General features: G+C 41.1%; 1 pseudogene; it reads left to right on the top strand.

Annotated features, from left to right (window-relative positions):
* Positions 1–5,091: 5,091 nt before the first annotated feature.
* The window catches only part of LOC105725233 (E3 ISG15--protein ligase HERC5-like), a 32,111-nt pseudogene continuing 31,202 nt past the window's right edge, over positions 5,092–6,000 (top strand).

Raw genomic sequence — 6,000 nt, 5'->3', positions numbered from 1 at the left:
GGATACTGAATACAACCTCTATGGAGTAATGCTATTCCCTGAACCTTACAGATAGAGCAAGAGGGCAACGTCAGGGCACAGATACTTTTGGAGAGTCTGTTTTCTCTGAGAGAACAAACTGTCCATGAATTATGAACACTTAACAAAGTTTTTTTCTCGTGAAAATTAAACAACATTACATACTTAAAAGTAGCATTTGTATTGTTCCAAATATTGTAGTATACTAGCCTGAGCATATTCTGGCAGCCACTTCTTTCTTTCTTCCTCTCTCTCTTTAATTTAAAGGGGCATGCTGCTATGGTAGGGAAAAGCCACAGAATCAGAAGATACAGTTTAAGTCCAAGTTCTGCTCCATTTCATAATATATAACTATGGCTAAAAATTTATTCTACCCCAACAAAAAGTGAAGTGTGACAGGAAGGCTGCTGCCCCAATATAAAGTCTCTGTGGTTAGAGCTAGCAGGGCAAGGCCTCCCCAGCCTATGGAGAAGCTGTAGGGAGTTAAGATTCCTGGAGCTCTGTGGCTTGTGTCTACAGTGACTGCACCTAGTATTAGGTTGGTGCAAATGTAATAGCAAACTCCACAATTACTTTTACACCAACATAATATTTACACTTGTAGTGAACAGAATAATTTGATCTGGAAATGCTTGTTAGAGGTGACCAACCTTATGGTAACCATGAAGAAATCTCTCACTTCTCATCCCAGATGAATTGTAGCTTAGCTGTGCCTCCAAATGCTCCCTCTTCATCTTCAGTGGAATCTTATACCTGGCTAGCTCCTTGAAACAACTGCCTTGAATTTCCTACTATCTCAGCAGCTGTAAGTAAAAGATCTAGTTAATTGGTGGGCACCTGGCAGAACTTAATGCTTAGCTTCACTGAAGAAGAGCTTGCTCAGAACATTTGGATAATAATTAGGCAATATCTGATAGCTGTAATACTGAAAGGAGAAAGGTACCTTTGCTTGGCAATTCTCTTATTTTTATCTTCTAAGATTAGAACTTTTCAACTTTACAACATAAGATACTGCCATGCCCAACAGGTCACTGGGAGTGCTTTGGATCTACTGATATCTGAAGGGGCTCCTGCCAGAAAGATCCTGTTACCTCATGTGATGGGAGGAGCAAAATCACCTAAGACACCACTTTAACTTCTTTTCCATTCTCTCAGCTCCCTTTGACTCCAGGCAGGGTCTGTGTAAAAAGCGAAGGTGGAAAATGCCCCCTTGGCTTAAGCTTGTTGTTTCCTGCCAGTCCCATGCCAGGCAGCAAGAACATGTTGATTGATGTATGTATGCTGATGACAGCTTGCAGGACACATTCCAGGGAGTTTCATGTAATGAAAAATGAAGGAAAAAAAAGCTTAAAATAGAATTGACAGCATATACTGTTAAATGACTGCTTGGATTATTAGAAAAGCTTTTTATAGACACTGTTGCCTTCTCTAATAAGTTTATTAAGTGATATGGTTTGGCCCTGTGTCCCACCCAAATCTCATCTTGAATAGTAATCCCCAGGTGTTGAGGGAGGGACCTGATGGGAGGTGACTAGATCATGGGGGCGGTTCCCCCATGCTGATCTCATGATAGTGAGGGAGTCCTTATGAGATCTGGTAGTTTGATAAGTGTCTGGCATTTCCCCTGCACTCTTTGTCTCACCTGCACCGTGTAAGATGTGCCTTGCTACTCCTTTGTCTTCCACCATGATTGTAAGTTTCCTGAGGCCTCCTTAGTCATGCAGAACCGTGAGTCCATTAAACTTCTTTGCTTTATAAATTACCCAGTCTCCGGTAGTATCTTTATAGCAATGTGAAAATGGATTAATAAGAGTTAACAAGAAAATGAAAGGCACTATTTACCAAGGACCCACTCTTAAAGATGAGTTACTGATGTAATATTTAATTTTTGCAGAAATCCTGAGGCAAGTGTTGATTCTCATTTGATAGATGAGGAAACTGAGAGTCAGTAGCTAAGTAAGTTGCCAAGGTCCCTCAGCCCCTGTGGTAGGCAGAATAATGGCCCCTTCATGTCTGTCTCCTAAGCTCCAGGACCTGTGAATATGTTGGGATACATGGAAAAGGCAGTTTGCAGATAGAATTAAGGAGGAATTAGCTGACCTCAAAAAGTGGGAGATGATCCTGGCTCATGTAGGTGAGCCCACCGTAATCACAGGGTCCTTAAAAAGTGGAAGCGGGAGGGAGGAGGAGAGTCAATGTCAAAGGAGTACGATGTGAGAAAACTCTACTGGTCATTGCTGGCTTCTTAGATAAAAGTGGGCCATGAGTCGAGGAATGTGGGTGGCCTCAAGAAGCTGGAAAAGCAAAGAAACAGATTCTTCCCCAGAGCCTCAACAAGGAGCATGGCCCTGCCAACACCTTGATTTCAGCCCTGTGAGACCTGCATCAGCCTCTGACTGTAATGTAATACATTTGGTTGTCTTAAGCCACTAAGTGTGGGCTATTTTGTTATGGCAACCACTGGGGGTTCCCAGGGGCAGACAGAGTTAAAAATAGAATCCAGAGTTCATCCTCTCTTCACTGTGCAAAGTGACCTCTACATTGCTTGATATATAAAAATAGAATCAGAAAATCGCTACCTGACCTCCTTAGCTATTTTCTCTCCCCACCTTTTCCTCTTTTACTCTTATGCTCCATTCATGTGCTTCCTCCCTCTTTCCCTTTTTCTAAATTAACAGGTTCTTGCTGTAAAAGAAATTGATTCTTCACTCTGAAGTAGGTCATTATAACAAAGGTTTTTAATCATTTGGTCCTCCCATTTGTGAAATATAGACTTCACTTTAATCTTCTGTGCATTACTAGCAGTAAAAAAAATGGCCCATAATTTGTGAAAAATGGGATTTTTTTCCCCCACCATCAGTCATCTCGACAGATGTGTAAGTTTTTCACTTCCTTTTCACCCTTTGACTCACACCTGGAAGCCAGAAAGATCTGTGTTCATCCACACAGGCAGAGTTTCCTCATTCTGCTCACACTTGTGGGAACAAATTTAGAAACTTAATGAAGAATAGGATCCCAGTCACCAAATTGGTAGGACCCCCTGGTTCCTTCCTTCCCATTATTTCTTCTAGTCTCCAGTTGCCTTAGAGCTCTTCATATGTAAGTAACTCTTCTTATTTCTCGAAACTACTAAGTTTGTTTTAAAAAGCTCGTTTAAACTTGTTTGGTTGGTAAAGTGTTAAAATAGTCAGATTTTGTACTCTGTTTCCATTTTTACCCCTGGATGCATAAGAGAGGCTCACAGATTCTCTGGAATGGCTTCTTCAGATCACCTAAGCAAATAGGGTGGGCCTACTTTCATTCAGGGGAGTTACATTAAATTGGACGTTATAAAGGGAGCAAGACTATACTGTTGAACTCCAAGATCTCAGGGAGCAATTTTGCTTACAAAATTCAGGCTTTTTGCAATGATCACATTATTCCGTAACGTCTTTTTCTTTCTCTACCTTCCTTCCCAGAAAGGTGGAGACATAATCTTTAGGGACACAGGAACCATGTCACATGTTTTCTGTGAATTCCTAGCTGCTAGCACAGGATACTTGACACATAACCTCATATAAACTTTGAGACCTGGTAGGCCTGGGTTCAATTCCTTTGAGACTAGACTTGCATACTGTGTACTCCTTGTATAGTTACTTGGTCTCTTTGATCTGTATTTGGTTTATCTGTAAATTAGGGTGTGGAAATCTATAGTGCTATGTAATCAATATTGTGGTAATTAAATGAGACAATAAATTTGAAGCATCTAGCAAAGCCTTGCATTGTACACAGTGAGTACACAATTTAAAAACACAGTGGTTAAAAATGTGGAACCACATTGCCCAGGTTTGAATTCTAATGTTCTCACTTGCCAAGAAAGTTACTGAATCTTACTATACTTTAGTTTCCTCATATATAAAATGGGTGTAATAATAGCACTTAGTCTCAGAAGGTTTTGGGGTGAATTAAATGAGTTGCCAGGCACAGTGGCTCGTGACTGTAGTCCTGTATACTTCAGAGGCTGAGATGGGAGGATCCCTTGAGCCTAGGAGCTTGAGGCTGCAGTAAGCTATGATTGTGCCACTGCACATGAGTCTGGGTGACAGAGCAAGACCCCAACTCTTTAAAAAAATGAGTTAACATGCATAAGGGTGCTTACTTCAGGGACTTACACATAGTATGTATTCACTGATTGTTATTTATTAGCAGTAATAAATAACACATTATAGAAGAATGTCACGTTCTTCTGACATTCATCCCATTTTAATTTATTTGCTCTCTTTTTTGGACCTTATAATAATACTATATGGAAGGGAAAAGTAGTTGCTTCTAAGGATTATTCCAAAATCCTCTGCTCTAAAATGTTGTGACTTATGTGAGCAAAGACCCAAAGCCGATTCTCCATCCTCATATTTTCTTGGGATCCAAAGGGAGGAAACTGTAATTTTGAAAACCTGTGTCCCAGAGCTAACGGAGGTCATACTTCCTGTGGCAGAAAAAGTAATTTCTCCCCCATCCCTGGATTAGACCCAATGTTTGTAGCAAATATAACTGCTGTAGGCTTTACGCTTCACAACAACATCTTTGTTTAAAAATTATATATACATATGTTTAGTTTTCTAAATAACAGTACTGCAATATGGTGTGTTGGAAATTATAGCCAGCTCTTGATATCTTTTCATCACAAAGAAAAATTTTGCATAACCTAAAACTCTGCTTGCGTTGGAGACTGGGATTGTTAGAAATTTTATTGTTGATTCTGTCTACCTGATGTCCCTTCTGAAGTTCTATTTTCTTTGTAGTGCTCTGAGTAACCTCCTTCATTCAGGAGTCACATTTGGGTTGATAAAATAAAGGCCACCTTTAAGTCCACCCGTTCACACAGGGGCCAAAATGAGGGTAATGTCTCCCTTTTCTGTAAACTTCCTTCTGCCATTAATATCACAGCATGTCTGAAGGTTTAGAACAAAGCTGTGTTTGAGTTATCCAATCACAAAAAGCATAAGAAAAATGTGTGTGCAGGTGAAAAACACATCCTTTTACATGCTCTGCTAACTCTGAAGCGTTTAGATGAAATTTGAGCTGAGAACAAGCATGAAGAATTGTAGAACAAGTGGTAATTGTTTTCAGAAAATCAGAAGTGCCTGTAATCAGTGTACCCTTGACCAAGACAACGCTCGACTCCTCAAGGGCCAGAGAGCCGAATTTTTCCAAGCAGCTTTCAACTTGACTCAGTCTTCCATATCTGAAAGCTCCCCGGGGTCGGGGGGGATGTTTTTCAGTGACCATGGGTGGAGTATGGAGAAGGCAGTTCATGAATGGGAGCAAGCTATAAAATTAGGTTGGTGATGTTCAATGACTGAACTTGTGGTGGCTTCTCTACAGGCCATGGAAATATAGTTTTTGTACTTAGGCAGTCATATGACATGGTGCCTGAGCTCATGGCCTTATAGCTCATAAGGCATTAGAGTGAGAAGGAACTGACAGACCATGAGTCCAACCCTCATTTTACACCTAAGTAGACTCAAGGTCATTCCTGCTGCGTTTGTTGTTCACACTGATTGTTTAGAGTTGGCCTCTGGCAGCAGCTCAGGGGTCCTCTTCATCTCCTTCCGCCCTGTTCCACATCTCCTGAGGATGAGTCAGGATCTACCTCCAGTCAGTCCATCTCCAATGAGGAAGAGATAGTGGCAGCCAAGTTTTAGGACACTGAAGTGTCCACTAGAGGAGGGACTGCCTTTGCACTTCCCTCTCTTAGAAGCTGTTCTCTTCATTCTAGAAGCCTGGGAAATGAGAGGGCCTGTTCACCCCAAAGCCTTTCAGAAATTGCTGTCCAACCTGGGAGAGACCAGACACAGCTGCTTATACCAATTTCCTTCTGTGCAATAAAAGCCAGAGATTTTTTGTTTATTTGTTTCCCAGAAGGAGGTATGCGTGTGTGTATGTGTGTTTGTGAGATGCTTGTGTGTGTTTGTGAGATGCTTGTGTGTGTTTGTAAGATGC

This window comes from Aotus nancymaae, unplaced genomic scaffold (genome assembly GCF_030222135.1).
Source record: "Aotus nancymaae isolate 86718 unplaced genomic scaffold, 86718_ANA_hifiasm-v0.15.2.pri h1tg000041l, whole genome shotgun sequence".
In the NCBI taxonomy this organism is placed as follows: domain Eukaryota; kingdom Metazoa; phylum Chordata; class Mammalia; order Primates; family Aotidae; genus Aotus; species Aotus nancymaae.
This window is presented reverse-complemented; position numbering and strand designations above follow the sequence as displayed.